Source organism: Mirounga angustirostris, unplaced genomic scaffold (genome assembly GCF_029215605.1).
Source record: "Mirounga angustirostris isolate CCGP_5_RB_7025 unplaced genomic scaffold, mMirAng1.0.hap1 SCAF_4, whole genome shotgun sequence".
Taxonomy (NCBI): Eukaryota; Metazoa; Chordata; class Mammalia; order Carnivora; family Phocidae; genus Mirounga; species Mirounga angustirostris.
The window spans coordinates 184,456,295-184,476,101 of NW_026991712.1; the positions used below are offsets into that span (position 1 = coordinate 184,456,295).

The 19,807-nt window shown below is 40.1% G+C and overlaps 1 long non-coding RNA gene across 1 annotated transcript; it reads right to left on the reverse strand.

The window, feature by feature from the left end:
- Positions 1 to 3,654: 3,654 nt before the first annotated feature.
- Positions 3,655 to 9,319, reverse strand: LOC135364022 (uncharacterized). Its single transcript, XR_010410452.1, has 3 exons — positions 7,887 to 9,319; positions 6,124 to 6,382; positions 3,655 to 4,020 (listed from the first exon to the last, which is right to left on the reverse strand). It is a non-coding gene; the product is annotated as an uncharacterized LOC135364022 (long non-coding RNA).
- Between the last annotated feature and the right edge of the window lie 10,488 nt (positions 9,320 to 19,807).

A 19,807-nucleotide genomic window follows, 5' to 3' on the forward strand; every position in this document is an offset into this window, starting at 1 on the left:
TCATTTGGCTTGACATTTCCTCAAAAGAAGGTTTTAACTTGTGTTTCAATTTCTTTAATGGGTTTACATCCAGTCAGGTTTTCTGTTTCTTCCTGAGTCACTGTTGGTAAGTTCTATCTTCCTAGGAATTGATCAACTTGTAGTCCTTAAAGATGTTTATAATATCCTCTGCCCCATCTGTGTTTATGTGTCCTTATCCAGTCTTGGTACTGTTTATTTGCCCTGATCAACTTTATTGGGGTGTGTGCTTGGCACAGGGCATGTATAGTGCTTGGAAAAATAATGAACAATTCTCCTATTACAGCATGTTATATACATTATGGTTAGCTATGTTATATACAATATGGCTAATGTATTATTATATCTCGTACCAGTCATTAAGCTACACTGCTGTTTGGGCAGAAGGTGGGAGGGAGGGAGGATTGGCACATCTTCCTGGTGATAGTCAAAGCCAATAACCTAGCCACAAAGGACCATATCAGTGATACAGAGCCTGCAGACCAATTCTTGTCACCACATGGGCCAAGATCTAATTTCTGGATAAAAGACTAGAAAAGTCTTTCATTTTACTACATACCAACTTTGACTGGATCTTGATGATACAATTCCATTTTTTACAGTTACTGAATACATGTATTACTAAATACTAAGTATTAGTAAGTAATACTAAGTACTACTAAATACTAAGAAGATAACCTAAATTTTAGAAGTCTACATATATTCTATGGATCTCAAATCTATTTTGATTTTAAATGGGGGGGAAATCCCCCCAAAACATTTTCCTTTTTCCTGACCTGACCTCACACAAAATGGGTTCTCACTGTTGGACTAAATAATCCATTTATTAGTCAATTGTGGCCTTGCAATCAAGAGGCCTCACATTGGAAACCAAATTTAAAAAGATAGACTCTACATGCCCGAGAATCTTGGTTCAAGGAATAAGAAAAGGTATACATTTTAAGTAGAAAAGCTATTTTGGGGTTTGTCCCAAGAGCCAGGAAGACAAGTAATTCACTAAATTTGTTCATTCATTCATTAATTCATCCATCCGTTCACTATGTATTCATTTAATGGCATGATAATATAATTTATTTGTCTCCAACATCCCTACAAATGACCCCCAGCATTCTGTTTGACTTGATAACTATGATTTATAGATCTCCTTCCTGGGTTATAATCAACACCTTGAATTGCATCTTCCTTCTAAATATAGTTTAGGTTATATTTCCTTAAACATATGTACTACATACTTATCCACATGATGTTCATCTACTATTTGTCCAATCACTCACGCTGCCCACACAACTGGTCTCCATTACCTTGAAATTTTAAGGAGCTGTGGCTGCATGGTGTCTTTGTGCTGTTCCTTTATTTGGTAATCGTAGTTAAGTGTTTAGCACATTAAGGTCCTCAATAAACATTGAAATAATAACAGATTCCATCCTTGATAACCACTGACTTCACAAAATTAACTAGGCAGTGGCCTTTGTATCTCAATATATTCAACACAAACTGTAATTACTTGCTGCTATGAAATCGCTCTGCCAACAACAATATGAAATTGGCTGATTTGGAACCTGTGTCTTAGCTGCACGTCACGCTGTGAATTCAGGCTTATCAGGGTTTGTCTGTAAAGGCAGATCTACTGGCACAGGAAGTCAGTGTCCCTGGGGCCTCAGGCAATGTCCTGATCCCAGTCTCATTCCCTTTGACTTATTCTCTTCCCCTAGTGAAAGGACTTTCACTTCTCCTTTCTGTCTAATAGAAATTCTCCTTACCTAATATGCTCTTTCCTCCCAGCCCTTGCACTTCATTATTCTGCTGTCAGTTTTAAACCCAGTGGGGTGGGGGGAGGGGGCAAGAAAAGATCTCCACTGCAAGACAGTAGAGTTGTGACGGTGAAAAGCAAGAAATAACAGCAGTGATCGCAGGTACTACGAAAAGTGATGTCAGTGCAGGAACTGGAACGTGGGGTGAGAGACAGGGCGACGGGGCCAAGAGGAAGGCTACTGTGCACTGCAGGACATCACTCTAATGTCTCCTCAAAAATTATATTTGAATGGGTGAAACTTGAGGACATTACGCTCAGTGAAATGAGACAGTCACAAAAAGAGAAACACTGTGTGATTCTACTTCCATCAAGTACCTAGAATAGCCAAATTCATAGAGACAGAAAGTAGAACGGTGATTTCCAGGGGCCAGGAGGAGGGGAGAATGGGAAGATGTTTAATGAGTATTGAGTTTCAGTTTGGCAAGATGAAAAGAGCTCTGGAGATTTGAACTTGTAGTGTACATACGCTTTTGTATCTGGCTTCTGTCACTCAACATGTTTTTAGAATTTAACTGTGTGAATCATCAGATGGTTCCTTTGTATGGTAAAATAATATTTCATTGCAAAGATGTATCATGATTTATTTATCCATTCACCTGTGGATGGACATTTTGGTTGTTTCTAGTTCTTTGGCAATTATGAACAAAGATACTATGGACATTCGTGCCCAAGTTATTATGCAGACCTATGTTTTTATTTACCTTGGATAAATACCTACCAGTGGAATTGAATCATGTATATAACTTTATAAGAAGCTACCAAACTGGGGCGCCTGGGTGGCTCAGTTGGTTAAGCGACTGCCTTCGGCTCAGGTCATGATCCTGGAGTCCCTGGATCGAGTCCCGCATCGGGCTCCCTGCTCGGCGGGGAGTCTGCTTCTCCCTCTGACCCTCCCCCCTCTCATGTGCTCTCTCTCTCATTCTCTCTCTAATAAATAAATAAAATCTTTAAAAAAAAAAAAAAAAAAAAGAAACTACCAAACTGTTTTTCAAAGTGGTTGTGCCATGTTATATTACTACCAGGTATGTATGAGAATTCCAGTTGTTCCACATTCTTATCAACAGTTGGTATTGTCATGTTCTTAAATTTTAGCCATTCTAGTGGGTATGTGTGGATTTAGTTTGTGTTTCCCTGATGCCTGATGATGTTGATGTTCATGTGTTTATATATTGCGAAAAGTGTCTCCCAGTCTGTGACTTGCCTTTTCTTTTCTTAACAGCGGCTTGCCAAGAGCAAAAGTTTTTAACTTTGATGAAGTCCATTTTTCAACTTTTTATGGTTCATTATTTTTTGTGTCTTTAGTTTATATTATAAGATACGATCTATTTCAAGTTAATTTTGTTTAGGGTGTAAGGTAAACATCAAGGCTCTTATTTTTCATGTGGATATCCAGTTTTTACTACAAATTTGTTAAAGAGCCTCTCCTTGCCCCCAACTGAATTATCCTGGCCACTTTGTCAAAAATCAACTGACTATATATACATGGGTCTATTTCTAGTATCCTCTAAATTGTTTCACTGATCTATAAGTCTGTCTTTATGCCAATACTACACTGTGTCATCGTGCACTGAAATAAAGTTCTCAGACACCAATCCGGGCAGCCGTGCAGGGCTGCCTCTGCAAGGGAGAACAGCAGCAGCTGAATTCTGCACATAGCTTTTATTTTGTTGTTGTTGTTTTGAATCAGCAAAGCAAGGACAGATGTATCAAAGCATGGCGAAGGAATACAAAGAGATGACAGTTATCTTGAAGCTGGAAAGCAGGCCTGTACCTCCCCTATGCTCAGGCATGCAGGGAGGGGGTTAAGGACTAAGGGAGGAATGGGATGTTCGAGTTAGCAATCACCCGAGGCAGGAAGGGGAATTGAGGGTTATTTTATTTCATAGCTCCTTATCTATGCCCTGCCCCAGGAGATGATGGGATCCTGTTCCTTCCGGGCCATTGCATTCAACAGCCTGAGAACAGGAACGCTGCTGATGTTTCAGCTGCTTCCACAGTCACCCCTTAGGGCTTACAATACACTTTCTAGGAATAACCCCACACACTGTCTTGATTACTGTAGCTAAATATTAAATCCTGAAACCAGATAATGTGAGTCTTCTAATTTTGTTCTTCATTTTCAAAATCACTTTTGCTTTTTGTAGGCTCTTTGCATTTCCATATAAATTTTAGGATCATTTTGCCAATTTCTGCAAAAAAAAAAAAACCTGCTGGAATTTTTAACTGGGATTGTATTGAATCTACAAATCAGTTTGGAGATAATTAACAGTTGTTTTTTTTTTTTTAATTGAGTCTTCCCATCCATGAACATGATCTAACTATCTACTAATTTATATCTTTTAAAATTTCTCTCCACAACATTTTGGAATTTTCTGTGTACAGGTTTTATATATACTTTGTTAAGGTTATCCCTGAGTACTTTATGATTTTAGAAGCTATCATAAATGGTACTTTTATTTGAATTTTCAGTTGTTCATTGTTAATATATGGAAATTCAATTGATTTTTGTATATTGACCTTATATCTTGCAACATTACTAGACTCAATTATACCTAATAACATTTTTTGTAGATCCTTAGGATTTTCTATATACAAGATCATGTTGTCCATGAATAAAAACAGTTTTACATCTTTCCAATTTGTATACCTTTTATTTCCTTTTCATGATTTATTGCACAGGCTAGGACCTCCAGTACAATGTTGAATAGGAAAAGTGAGAATGGACATCCTTGTTTGGTTCCTAGTCTTAGGGAAAAAGTATTCAGTGTTTTGCCATTAAGGGCATTGTCAGTGCTAAGGTTGTTGATATCCTTTAGCAGGGTGAGATAGGTCTTTTCTATTCCTAACTTGTCAGCAGTTTATAACTATGTATTTTTGCCAACAGTTTTGGGTGTTTTTGTTTTGTTTTGTTTAGTGGGAAGGGAGTGCATCAATGGAGGTCTGAGCCCGCTACACTTTGAAAGACCTGTTTACAAGGTTGGCCTTTAGCTGCCATCTAGGGACTTAGATTTCAGGAGGGTTCCCACCATTCCCAGAACTGGTAAGGGTGGCTTGCTGTGCCTGAACTGTTTGTACAAGCAATGTGGTTTATGCTAAACACCTGCTTTCTTAACTTGGAGTCTGGAATCTTGGTATATGCCACATGGTGCCTATGTGACCAGTTCCCAATAAAAACCTGGGCAGAGTCTCTAATGAGCTTCCTTGGAGGACAGCAACTCACAGGTGCTGTCATAAGGTGTTGCTGGAAGAATTAAGCACAGAGAGGACCCCTGGAAGGCTAAACTTATTGTCTTCCAGACTTCACCTCGTTGCTGATTTTGCTGTATATCCTGTCACTGTGATAAATCTGTCATGAGTATGACTATATGCTGAATACTCTTGAGTCCTCAAAATCACAGAATCTGAAGGTGGCTTGGGGATCACCTACACAAATATATAGTTTTTCTCCTTTATTCTGTGAATTATATTAATTGATTTTAAAAATTAAACCAATCTTGAATTCCTGGATATAAAATTAGATTTGATTTGCTAATATGTTGTTAAGGAATTTGCCTCTTATTAATAAGGGATATTGGCCTATAACTTACCTTATTTATAATAATTTTGTCTGGTTTAGGTATCAGAGTAAATGAGCCTCATGAAATGAGTTGGAAAGTGTTACCTCTCCTATTTTCTGAAAGTTTGTGTAAGAATAGTACTAATTCTTTCTTAAATACATGATAGAATTCTCTAATGGAGCCATCTGGGACTGGTGTTGTCAGCTGTTTTAAAATTACAAATTTAATATCTTTAATAGACATAGGCCTATTAAGATTTTCTATTTCTTCTTGAGTCAGTTTCAGTATTTGAATCTTTCAAAGAATTTGTCTCATTTAAGTTGTCAAATTTGTTGGCATTAATTATTCAAAATATTCCTTCATAATCCTTTTAATATCTGTAGGATTTATGGTGATGTTGTTCTTTCATTCCTGATATTGATAATTTGTGCTTTCCCTCTTTTCTTCTTGATGATTCTGGCTAGAGTTTTATCACTTTTATTATTCTTTTCAAATCCCTGACTATTGCTTCCATTGATATTTCTCTGCGATTTCTATTTCATTAGTTTCCACTTTAATGTTACTTATGCAAATGTTTGGTATAATTTGTCTTTTTCTCTTTTAGCTTCTTAAGTTGGAAACTTATTCATTTTAGATGCTTTTTCCCCCGATATATGTATTTAATGCTATAAACTTCCCTCTGAGCCCTGCTTTAGCTAAATGTCAGAAATTTTTATATATTGTGTTTTCACTTACCTTCAGTTCAAAATATTTTCTAATTTCCACAGTGATTTCTTCTTAGAGTCATGGGTTATTTAGAAAGATGTTGTTTATTTTCCTAATTATTTGGAGACTTTTCAGAGATTTTTCTGTCCTTTGTTGTTTAATTCCTTAATTTTAGCCAAGTCCCAGGTGGCAGGGGATTGGTGAAAGTTGGTGCTGTCCCTTGGCTGAAAGCTTCTCAGACACTTAAACTGTTTAATTTACTTAACCAACAATTTTTTTCCTATGGCTCCTGAAAAGGTAAATGTCAGACACACGTTCTGAATTAATGAAATCCTAATGTTGACATTTAATACTTGATATTGTATACTTTAAGCAAAAAATATTCATGACTTTAAACAACCATTAATTTTAAGCTCAACACTTGGGTTCTTGTACTTTTTTAAACTTCTGGATTTTCACTCATATTTAGATCACTTAATTTGAAACTAAAAAAATAAGAAGTCTGAATAGGCAGAGCACAGAGGTTTTTAGGGCCATGAAACCACCCTGGATGCTGCTATACTGGTGGATACAGGTCTTTATCCATTCGTTAAAACCCATAGAATGTACAACGCCAGGCGTGAACCCTAATGTAAACTCTGGACTTTGGGTGATTATGATGTGTCAGTGTGGGTTCATCGATTGTGACAAAGGTACCTTCTGGTGTAGGACACTGACAGTGGAGGAGGCTGGGGGGGGGGCAGGGGACAGAGGGGAATTCTGTACTTTCTACTCAATATTGCTGCAAATCTAAAACTGTTCTAAAATAAAAATAAAGTCTATTTTTTAAAATAGTCATAAGATCTTGTGACATGCTGAATATTAGGTTAATGTTTCATAATGTTTTCACCTTTGTTACTGCTACTGGATTAGAGTCTCGAATCCCATATGATTTCAAGGATAACTTTTAAAAATCCCCCTTAAGCTTTAATAAGCTTGACCATTTTACAGTAAAATAATTTAGGTTAAGCTATATTATTTTAGAAATGAAGCATTTTGAGGACTCTGTCAAGTCCCTGGGATGTGAGTCAGCTATTAAATTAATTATGATCTTAAGGAAAAAGCATCCCTTTTACTACTCACTCATTTGCCTTCCCTGCTGAGTGTATAAGATTAGCATTACATGTGTTGTAGAGCTGCCTCTCCTAGGAGTCCAGTGGAGCTTGGTAAATAATATCAGAACTGAGTCATTTATGGTTGAATGACACAGAATGAAAAATAAATGACTTTCAGGCAGTTCCTGTTGCCTAATATGGACTAAGAAGTAGACACTTTAACTAAAGCGCCCCACCTGTGACCCAAATGAACCTTTCCCTATAAGGATATTGATCTGATTTCCTGATCAAAAGAAGGAATCCAGAAACACAGTAAATGATCTGCCTGGCCCTGAAAGCAGGCCACTTTTCTCTTCCCAAAGGCTTTGTCAATGTAAATATACCACATTTATTCCTCGACTAGCTGAAGGTGTTTTGTCTTGTTTTGAAGAATTACAGTTAAAGCTGCCATTCTATCCTCGTGAAAGGTCATATCGCCCAGCGGTTGTCCAGGTGGCTTGAGTTTATTGCACTGGGAAGCAGAAACAAGATAACTGAAAAGAGACTTCGTATTTAGAACTTAGAAAACCAGGACTGCTATTTCCATAGGGTTTGTTGTTTGTTTGTTTTTTCCAATACAACTCTCCATTCTGCAGTGACTGAGAAGCCCAGAGCAGTGACGTCTCATACAGTTTACACCACTAGCCCCCAGCCTCTTACCTGGCAATAAAGGCGAGATTGGTATATAACATCCTCTTTCTTTGAGAAGTAGGAAACATGAATCGACCTTGACAGCTTTCAGATAACTGAATCAAACTTTAGAAAACCATAAGGAAAAGGGAAACCTTCTCTCTAAGGAAGTGACAGCAGATTCATAAACTGAATGATTCATCAACTGCTTTCAAATTGCAAAACTGATTATGAATCACCAGAGAAAAACTTAAAGTCTCACCAAATCTGAGTTTTCTTTTAAGAATCAACAAATGTACTCTCTGTTGTTCGTGAACATATCCTTATTCACTGACCTGAAATAACCTCTGGAGAAAGTTAAAATATGTCAACTTGTACAACACACTCCTTAGAAATAATTGTTTAAAAACCTTGATTTGGCTCTGGATTTCTTTTGAATGAATCATAGGAGTCTGGATGATAAAAAGGATTATGTTTAGGAAAATGTATTCAAAACAGGCATTGGATAAAAATATAGAAATTTCTTTTGGTAGAAATCTATGTATTTCTGAACCCTTCTTCAGAAGAGTGTTCCCTTGAAAAAAAAGACTCTAGTTGAATAACAACCTGATAAAGGAGGAAGTGACCTTGACAATCATGACTACCAGTTAAGAGGGGAAATGTTCAAAAGTGGAGATCTACAGGTGGTTCTTTATATAAAAACCATTAACAATAGGTGGAATTCTCTCGAGATCAGAATCCATACTGTGCCATTTAAGAATCTACCTTATTCTGTTTCAGAACTGCAGACTAATGGATGACCCTAGAATGCTCCCAAGAAATGATGAATAATGTCCACTCGAAGATTTTAATCATTAACTTCAGAGCAACCTTAGACTTACGTCCAGCTTCAGGAGCAGGTGCAGAAGGATGGTGGTCAGAAAGATGACATATTTTCTAACTGACTAGAAGCTTCAAGATGTTGAAGGTAGATGAAAATAATATTTGAGTGTTGGGAATTTCTTCTCGTGTTTATTATATAAGGGCAGTTTTGCTATCAGCATTTAGGAAATTGAAATATAAATAGACAATAAAAATTTATCTAGACGATGTAAACCTAATGGGTTTTACAATTTGGCCTGAAAATCTCCTAAGATTTGCCTGCTGGATTTCCATGTGATAACCTCGTTGAACATTAAACCCCAAAATGGAGAGGATGGATAGGTGACAAGGGATTCTGAAACCAAACAGCCCTCAGCTCTGAAGTCTGCTTATCAAGAGGATTTTTAATTCCCTTCACTTCGGGGTATAGGTTCTTTGTTTCCATAGGCCCCGATGAGTCTGTTTCTGGCGTCTCTTCTCCTAGAGCAGTCTTGGTAGGGTAGAAGAGAGAAGAATTTACAATCTGAGCACCCGACTTCAGTCCCTGTTCTGCCACTCACTAGTATGAGGTTGGGGAAGTTACTCAACCTATCAGAGCCTCAGTGTCCTCATCTCTAAAATGGGGCTGATAAAACGGCCTCACAAGGTTGTTGTGGTCACTGAATTCGGTAAGATTTGGGACCTTGAGATGTGGGCACCCCAAGAAGGTTCAGCCAGAGTAAATCTTAAAGCTCATGGGAATCCTTATTTTATGTTTGTAGTATTTCCTGGTTAAAAGTATTTTAAGAATCGCAGTTATGGAAGGAGGGGGAATACTTTCAGTGTCATTACCAACCAAGGATACTGGTTTCCAGGACTGGTTTTGTGAAGGCTGCATCGCATGCCTACAAAGGATTCTGAATTCTCTCCTGCAAATCCCTCTAATGACCTTAGAAACTATTCTATGTCAATAAGTAAATTTATTACAGCAAAGAACAGAAACTCTCTCCTTTGTGCTGAAAACAATCTTCTAACCATAGTCACTACTCAACAAACACATGTTGAGATGAGTATACACAGGAATTTGAAGGGATTCCAGTGTTTTCTTCTACCCCTCCAGTTCACTGCCCCGTGGAAAGTGTCCCTCTGCTGGACCACAGGACCAGCCACCACCCTGTCCTGATTTATAGCCTTTTCCTGTGAACTGTTCTCTCAGAGCTAAAAGCAGGATGTTACGCTCATATTTGTTTTACTTCTCCCCACTCACCAGGCATTTAAATCAACTTGGATTAAGAAACCAAAATGTCCACCATGCTTTTTGATCTTTGGTGGAAGTGTAATGGGTGAAACATGCTCACTAGCTACGGACACCTTGCCTTGCTCTTACCTCCAGTGGATGGGGTGGAGGAGGTCACCGCATCTCAGTGAGAAACACAGAACCCGCTTGCGCTTGGAGAATGGATGTGTCTCCCTACAAGTCCTTGGTGGCTCTCATGAGAGTGTGGTATCCAAACTTTTGGGTTCCTTAAAAAAAAAAAGTCATTAAATCTCTGCCAAGACTTAAAAAGTGAAGTAGACGAAGTGACTTCATGTTTGAATGAAAGAGGCAGTTCATTGGGTGGAGTTAATGAGGGCAGAGGTGAGTCATGGAGTCCTGAGTTGTGCATATAATTACAGCTCATTTAGAAATAAGCACGTATGTACATGACCTTTATTCTCCACCAAAGCTGCACAAACGTCCGCTTCCATGCTGACACAGACAACCGATGGAAATAAATTCAAACAGCAGGCGTACAACATCTGATCACGTTCCAGGAGATTAGATGGCGCTGAGCGGATGAGGCGTTGAGAAATACCACGCATACATTAATCACACACCTCCAGAGGTCAAGGTGCCCAACTGACGGCGGCTGGTCTCCGAGACTCTGCTGGCTTGAGTTGATAATAGTTGGCCAGACTGACACGGCATCTCTGAACTTCCCTATTCCGTGTCACCATCTTCCAGTTTCCTGCACCATCAACCCTTTAGAGGAATCTTTGCCTCTTCCTTCCCCTCAATAATCCTTGATCTTTGGATGCCTTTTCATGGTTCACGGTCCCCGGTCCCCAAGTCGTGTTAGTCTTTTCCCCTTAAAATCTCATCCTCGCCCATCTCTCCTGTTATTTCCTATTCCCGATGATCCTCTCCCCTCACCTCTAACTTCCTCCACCCTTCAGTTCATCCTCTACATCATTGCAGATTTGTGTCCCTAAAATGCCCTTTGCAAAGGTCACAGCTGAGCTCAGAGATCACCCCTCCACTGCCTGCAAATGTCTCAGCCTGACTTTCAAATATAAAATCTGGCCCAAATCTGCTTCACCAGGGTTTTCTCCCAGAGCCACCTCGCTCCTGTCTAACTGGCCACCCTTCCGTAACACACCCAACGGATTTCAGGTGGGCCCTTGGCCGCATAATGTCCTCCTCTTGTCTCCCCTGTGCCCGCAAAGCCCTCCCTAGGAGCCTTACCAGGCATCACTTGGCTTTTTTATTTCCTCTACTTGAATGCACTGCTGTCCGCCCCCGTCCCCAGTCATCAGCTCCTCCACAAAGCATTCCTGATCTCTGAGCCAGAAGGAGTCCCCCTGCTGTCACCTCCATGGCACCCTCATGGCTGCTCATGACACATGTCACAAACTGCCTGATTTTATAGTTATTTCCCTGTTAGATTATAAGCTCATTGACAATAGGCACCAAGTCTTACTCATACTTTTATGCCCTGCAGCACCCAACACAGTATATTATCGAAAAATACCTGTTGAATGAATAAAGAAAGCCTTTAAAGGACCTTATCAAAGCAACAGACATCTTGACCCTAATGGACAGAGGTCCTTTAGTCCCATCTTCTAGGCAACGTTGTTCTAATCATCCTGCATCTTTAAGGAAGATCCACGTGGTCCACCTCGTTCTTCATCAGAAGTTGTGCCAACTTATTTGAGATTTCACAGTTTTGTGTGATAAATTCATATGTAATAAGGAAAATAAGTATCATGTATCTCAATTTGCCTACAATGACCCACGGTGTATCTGTTAGAGGTCAACCCTGCCAGCCTTTCGAATACACTGCTCAAAACCACAAATTATTCAAGTCAAATACAACAACTGAGTATGAATAAGGTAGAAAGGTGACACACACACCAGGTGCCAGATCCCGGGCCCAGGACGCGATTCACCTCAACATGCACTCTCTCTGTTCTGCATCCTGCTCAGTGACCATCCCTTGTTAGCAGCATTGCAAAATCCCGGCCTGAAAATATCAGAAGGTCCTGAAATTAAATGTCATTCTCCTCACCACTCATCTCTTTCCAGCTTCACACCAGTCACCCCCATCGCCCACAGTTTTTCCTGTCCATGAGCCTTTTCGGGCCTAAATTCTATGTGTTTCCTATAATAGCAACACTAATTGGTCACGACCGTGGTTCTGTGTCATGCCTGTTTCAAAGACACTCTGAGTACTTTATGACCGTCGCACTTTTAACATGTTATTAATTGACAAAATAATTCCATAAAGTAATTAACAATTATGCTCCCACTGAGGAAACTAAAGCTCAGGAAGATTTACGTAACCAACCTGAGGATATTACAAGGTCAAAATCAGGGCCCGAACTGAAAACAAGGCCTCCTAATTGGTGCTATACTTGGAAGATCCTGCTTCCTTATCTTCCCCCATGGTGTACTCTAAAAGATACAAGAAACCAGTAGCAGAGCATTAAAAAAAAAAAAAAAAGCTATCTTCTAAAAATAACATCACACATTTAATCCCCAACTGCTCAGTTATCTGAACAAGTGCTCTGCGCTCCTATTTTTCCTTGTCTGGAGAGACCTAGCCTGTCTATAAACACTGGAAATGGTCTTTCCCTTCTTCACAAGAGTTTCTGTGCTTCAGTCCTTGGTTCAACAGAGCCTCTCAACTGCTCTTTCTGCTTTGGGTGCTGAGGCGCAGTTCAGGTCAGTTCCCTTCTAAGCTCAAAACTTCCAATTGTTTCTCCCATCCTTCAGAGTAAAAACCAAAGTCCTTATCATGAAGCTTTTCATGATGTGGCCCCTGTTCCCTCTCTATCCTCATCGCTCACTCCTCTCCCCCTCATTCACTACATCCCAGCTCTGCCCTTCTGTTCCTCAGGCACACTCTGGCCTCAGGGCCTTTGCACATGCTCTTCCCTTTACCTGGAATGTGCTTCCCGGGATGACTCAGACGCCATTGAGCACTTTACACAAATATCACCTCCCCAGCGACGCCTTCCCTGGCCACCCGATCTATCATTTTCAGCCACTCTTCTGCCTCTACCCTAGCATGTTCAAGCTCTGCCTTTGCCCAGTTTTTTTTTTCCCCTAGCACTTGACATTATCCCACATATTTTAACTCATTGTTCTTGTTTGTTGTCGCCACCCACTACAGCAGCCCAGTGAATGCAGTTGGGACAGAAACACACGTCTTTGTGTGGGGGACTGCATACATTGTCATAAATGGTTCTGGCTCCCTGGCTCTTTAGGTTACTGCAAAGCACTATGGCAAAGTCACTGGTGGTTTGAATTACTTGAAAACTCAGAATACTATTAATTTCCGGTGAACAATTCCAAGAAACATGGTACTTGGGGAAGAATTAAGATGTTTTCAGAACAGCACAAAGGGCCGCCTGCTGTGGATCTAGGGAAAAAAAGACCATCCTGCTGAAGTCATTTTCCTGTTTAGCAAAACCACAGCAAGCAGTTCGGTGGATATTTTGAGATTTACTGTACTCTGATTCATTCAAAATGAGATTCCACATGATAATTTGTTTCTTTAAAGTGTTTTGGAAGAAAGTCATTTCCATTCCAGCTCGTATTTTTGTTTAAAAAAAAAAAAAAAAGAAAAGCATTTATCATTTCCAAGTCTAGAAGTTACTGACTTTCTACCAAAAAGTTTCCTACAGGTTACTCAGTCAGACTTTTTAAAAAAGAGAGAGAGAGAGATTTTGTTTTTTATTGTTTTGTATTTATTTGTGGGTGTATGTGAGAGAGATTTTGTTTTGTAAAAAAGATTTTTATTTGTTTATTTGATAGAAAGAGAGAACACAAGCAGGGGGAGCGGCAGAGGGAGAGGGAGAAGCAGGCTCCCAGCTGAGCAAGGAGCCTGATGTGGGACTCGATCCCAGGACCCCGGGATCATGACCTGAGCTGAAGGCAGACGCTTAACCGACTGAGCCACCCAGGTGTCCCTAGAGAGATTTTAAATGGCTACCTCTTTCCAACTAAATTAGCATTCATCAAGTGCCTTCCAAGGTGTGTCTTGGAGCAAATTATTGAGCCACACTTTGCCTCATTTTGTGCATGATAAGGGGTGAAGGGGCCTGCGGCCTTTTGTAGATGCCGACTGCAGGTACCCCCTCCACACAGTGCCATTGTGGGGTGGAGGATGGAGGCCCATGCGGTCCTTGGTGGCCCCGGGTAGACGCTGTGCCCTGCTCCCACCTGCATTTCAAGGGCTGTTGCCAGAGGTGAGAGCTGGCCCCACATGCTTCAGAAATGCTTCCTGATGCCATCCCCCATTTGGCAGCAGAGTTCCGGGCCTGTGGTAGCTCCCATTGTCTTCTCACATATTCCCTGCTCCCGCTGATCCCTCTCCACGACCCTGAGCCCACACGACAGCTGCAAAAACCATGGCCAGCTTCTCTCCAAGGACTACTGGTTTGGAAGATCACTGCATTTCTCACACGATTTGGAGCAAACAAATGGGATTATGATTGGGGTTCTTCACAGGAAATCCTCTCTCTGATGATGTCCCAGTGTTCCTTGAATGCCCCAAAACATCCATAACCAAGCCTCTGTCTTCCTCGTGCCTGTGTTCCCAAACATCTAACACAGTAACTTGCATGTGATAAAAGTTCAAGAAATAGGTACTGAATTAGGGCTTTTGTTGGATGAATTTTTCAATGTTAAATGTCTTAAAGGACATTTATCTGTCTATACAGAGAGCCTCTACTCGTGTATGAACACTGAGCTTTTTGAAAGAAAAGCACTATGCGAGACACCTGGGTGGCTCGGTTGCTTGGGCATCTGCCTTTGAATCAAGTCATGATCCCAGGGCCCTGGGATCAAGTCCCAAGTTGTGCTCCAGGGAGCCTGCTTCTCCCTCTCCCTCTGCCTCTCCCCTCAACTTGTTCTCTCTCTCAAATAAATAACTAAAATCTTAAAAAAAAAAAAAAAAAGAAAAGAAAAGCACTATGCCTATGTGCACAAGGCAATATGTTTAAAGCTAAATCATTTAAAATAATTTAAAATATATGAAGCACGGCACTGTAACACCAGAAGATTCTGAAGCATCAGATAGAAAAAGGCTCACTCCATACAAAGGGAACATCTTCACAGTTCATCCTGCATACTCTGGTGTGTTTATAGTAGTATGCTAATGCAGTAGAAGGAGTGAATTAGGGACGCACACATCATGGATGTATTTCAAAGATAGGCCGAGTGAAAGAAACTTCATACAAAAGAGTACACCTTATATAATTCCGTTTATATGAAGTCTAGAACAGACCAAAGCAATCGATGGTAGAAAAAATTAGAATACTGGCTGTCTCAGAGCTGGAGCAGGAAGTAACTGGGAAGGAGGACGATGGAACCTTATGAGGTTATGGTAACTAACGTTCCACGTTTTGTTAGGGATTTGCATCACCCAAGTGTATACATTTGTCAAAACGCATCCAGTGGTACACTTGAGATTCATGAGTTTTATTGCACATGAATTTTACCTTAAAAGAAATAAAAAGGGAAAAAATACACCTAAATTGGAGCCTAGCTAATGACAGGCATGCCAAAGCGTTTAGGGTAAACACATACTGACAGCTGCTACTTACTGTGAAATGCGTCATAAATAAGATGGATTCACGAAAGAGAGAAAGGGATGCATGGAGGTGTTCATGAATCTGCTAACGTGTGCAAAGGAAATATAGGAAGGATAAGCCAGGCACAAATGAGATCCGGCACCTGCGGGGAGTCGATGGGAAAGTGGAGGAAAGAATAGGGAAAAAGCAACACTTCCCTGGATTGGACATTCCTTATCATTCCAACTTTAGAATCATGGCAATATTGTTCCCCCACACACCAAAAAGTAAGTATAAATATTTTGAATCAACCAAGCTGTGGAAGAAATCCAAAGCAGAACACAAGCAGTAACAAGTGAACCTAACTGCATTACAAATGAATAACAAAACCATGCTGAAGGGGGTAGGGAAGAAAAGAACTAAGTTAAGCAACTTTTGGCTACAAACTATAATGCTAAAGAGGAAGAAATTTGTGTATAAATATTGGACTCTGGTTAGTAAATTTTTTTTTAATAGGGAGATTTTTTTTTTTTAAGATTTTTTATTTATTTATTTGACAGAGAGAGACACAGCGAGAGAGGGAACACAAGCAGGGGGAGTGGGAGAGGGAGAAGCAGGCTCCCCGCAGAGCAGGGAGCCCGATGCGGGACTCGATCCCAGGACCCCAGGATCATGACCTGAGCCGAAGGCAGTCGCTTAACCGACTGAGCCACCCAGGCGCCTGGTTAGTAAATTTGACTCCCTGGGCCAGGACGGTGTGGGAGAGGGCATGAATTAGCAATTCTGAAACTAATTTATGTGTGTATGAGGATTGGACAAATAAGTAAATACACCAGTGGACAATGAGAGCCATGTTTTTCGCCTGCAGAGCTAGAGGTTGGTCAATTATATGGGAATATGTATTTGTAAATACATATGTGCACATATCTACTCACACACACAGATGGATAAATACAGAAATACAGATGTTACATTAATAACACACATACACTTCCTACCTGCATCCGCGGGGAGGGCAATGGGACTCTCATAGCATTAAGCACACTTAGTGCCCAGATCTTGGTTTCTAAGCAGCATTCTCTCATAAAAGAACCCAGGGCTCCTTGGAGAAAATAGGGAAAACACAAAATAAGCCTGCAACATCTTGTGTTGCCAGAAAGTAAGAAAGTGCTTCGATAATGTTGGGGCAGGTCAAAAAGATGCAGGAGTTCACCTGAAGGGAGCTTCCAATGACCCAATAGACAATTGGAGCAACAAAATAAATTGAGATAATACTGGATTATAATCCAAAGAATGAAAGATCCTTGACTCCATCTTGATATAAATAAATAATTGAACAGATAGATAGATAGATAAATAAATAAGGGAGAGAAGACACCTTTTCCTTAAGGTAGAATCCCAGCCAATCTATGTAGAAAGAACGAGGGACATAGGAAATCACCATCAGAGAGCACAGGCAAACCACCCCCCCAGTGGCTGTTAAAATTAATAGGTGAAATTTAAGGAGAAGCAGAATATTTGCATAGTCTCAAAGTATCTCCTCCAAGACACTTATTATTTACAAAGGGAAATTTATAGTGGAAAAGCCTGGCACACAACCCCTTAACCAAGGGATAAAAGATACATCAGTAGCAATTATATAGAGTGACATGATGCCCACCCCCCGCCATGTGATGAACAGAGAAGGGCATAAGCTCATTTCTGTGGTCTTCTTGCAAAAATGCATAATCTCCATTTAATCAGGAGAAAACTTCAGAGAAACCCAAATCGAAGGACCTTCACCAAAATAAGTGGCTAGTACACATCAAAAGGGTCAAGGGTAAGAAAAACAAAGAGGAGCTCTTATCATTTGGAGGCTAAGGACACGCAGCAACCAGATGCAAGGTGGGATCCAGGATTGTGTTCTGCAAGAAAAAGGACCTTAGTGGGAAAATTGAGGAACTTCAAATAAGATCTGTAGATTCGTTAATTGTGTTGTATTTTTTTTTCAAATTTTATTTAAATTCCAGTTGGAAAAACAATTTTTTAATAAAAAAATAAAAACTCACGGGGCACCCATGTGGCTCAGTTGGTTAAGCATCTGACTCTTGGTTTCAGTTCAGGTCATGATCTCAGTGTTGTGGGATTGAGCCCCACTTCCAGCTCCAAGCTCGGCATGGAGTTTGCTTGTCCTTCTCCCTCTGCTCCTTCTTCTTCTCTCTCTCTCTCTCTCTCAAATAAATAAATAAATAAATAAAATCTTAAAGAAATATAAAAACTCACTATAAGAAAGTTTTAAAAACTAGTGTAATAATGTTAATTTTGTGTTAATTAATTGTAATGTTGATTTGGTCATTGTATTATGGTTTTGTAAGATGCTAACCTCAAAGGAAGCTGTTGAAGGGTATTTGGGAACTCTATGTATTATTCTTGCAACTTTCTGTTATTTAAATTAAAAATTATTAAAAATTTATTAAAAATTCATTTAAAATAAAAAGCTAAAAAGATAAGGTGGATTGATGGATGGATAGATGGTTATATAATAAATGCATATATGAAAATGATCATTGTAGACTCTGAGCGATGGGTACAAGGGTGTTCACTCTACAGTTCTTTCGACATTTCTGCATATTTAAAGCTTTTAAAAAATAAAACATTGAGGGGCGCCTGTGTGGCTCAGTCGTTAAAAGTCTGCCTTCGGCTCAGGTCATGATCCTAGGGTCCTGGGATCGAGCCCTGCATCAGGCTCCCCGCTCAGCAAGAGGCCTGCTTCTCCCTCTCCCACTCCCCCTGCTGTCTCTCTCTCTGTCAAATAAATAAATAAAATCTTTTTTAAAAATTAAATAAAACATCCCTTTTTTATTAAGTTTTTTAAATTTTAATTCCAGTGTGATGTACAGTGTTATATTAGTTTCAGATGTACGATGTAGGGATTCAACAATTCTATACGTTACTCAGCGCTCATCATGATAAGCGCAGTCTTTAATCCCCATCTCCTATTTCCCCCACCCCCCACCCAGAAACACCCAATTTTTAATAAACACAACTTAACTTTGATTCTTTGGCAAGTGGTAGCTTACTTATTCCTAATTGAACATCAAGAGTTTTGTGACCAGTAATTTGACACCAATGGAGTGGAATAAAATCTTGATCACGACGACACGGGACAGGAGAACCTCGTTCCAGGTCTGGCAGTCAGAACAGTGTCATCCAAACAACGAAGGAGCAAGTAAACAATAGCAAGAGGAGAACACTCAAGACCTTAAAAGTGAAAATGAAATCATTAACAAGAAGACTGCCTCTGTTTTTAGATGCACAGCATCTTCTCGTTCTCCAAGTCCCTGAGTAGAGAGAGGGTGTGTTGGGAGGATCGAGCTCCATCATCCCCGAGAGCCCATCCCTGCGAGTGCAGATTGACCTTATCAAACCCCTGATTAGGAGAGGGCAGAGGTGGTGGACCCAGTGAAGCCAGGGCTGGTATAAGTTGGTACAGTTGCCTTATTTAATATTCTTTAATTGCTAAATAAACTGATCGAGTGAATCAGCCCCACAGTAAAATGATGTAATGAGCAATAAATCCGTACTGGTAACCTTTGGTGCTGTGTATGAATGTCCACACTGTAACCCACATATTTATCACCCAACGCGGGAAACGGTGGAGTTGTAATGAAACACACACATGTTCCTTGGAGTCTGAGATCAGGAGATGATGAGGGGAAAAACACGATCTTCATGCTCTCAAGATTCACAGATCAGGAAATGTCCTATGAGATAATTCAGAAAGCTTCTGGTTCCCAGTACAGAACAGGAAACGCCAAAGGTTCGATTCAGCCCTAGGAGGATAGACATTTAGGGAAAATTCCAAAACCTAGTTCTCCTGGGAACTCAGAAAGGAATCGACCCAGAAGGGGGAGATTCTGTTGGCTGCTAAACTTATCTGGTTCTACCAGCGAATTGTGAGTGCTTGAAACCTTGAAATACAGAAGCCAGTTTCAGAGCCGCCGTGGAACTGAAAAGCACTTTCCCAGCGGTGAATGGTCTCCTTGGAACGCGTGTGGTATAAAACCTGGGTATGTGAGCCCCTAGAACCGAGAGACCATATGCTTGGAGAAGGAAATGTGGTCTATAATTTGTACCCCTTTGGGGGTACAAATCGAGTCCTAGGAAGTGAATAGTCCCAAATAATCATCATGTTTAAAAATAATAGCTAATATTCATCAAACACTACAAAGTGCTATGCTCAGCAATTAGATGTATTAACTCACTCAGGAAGAATAAGTTCTTCCCAGAGT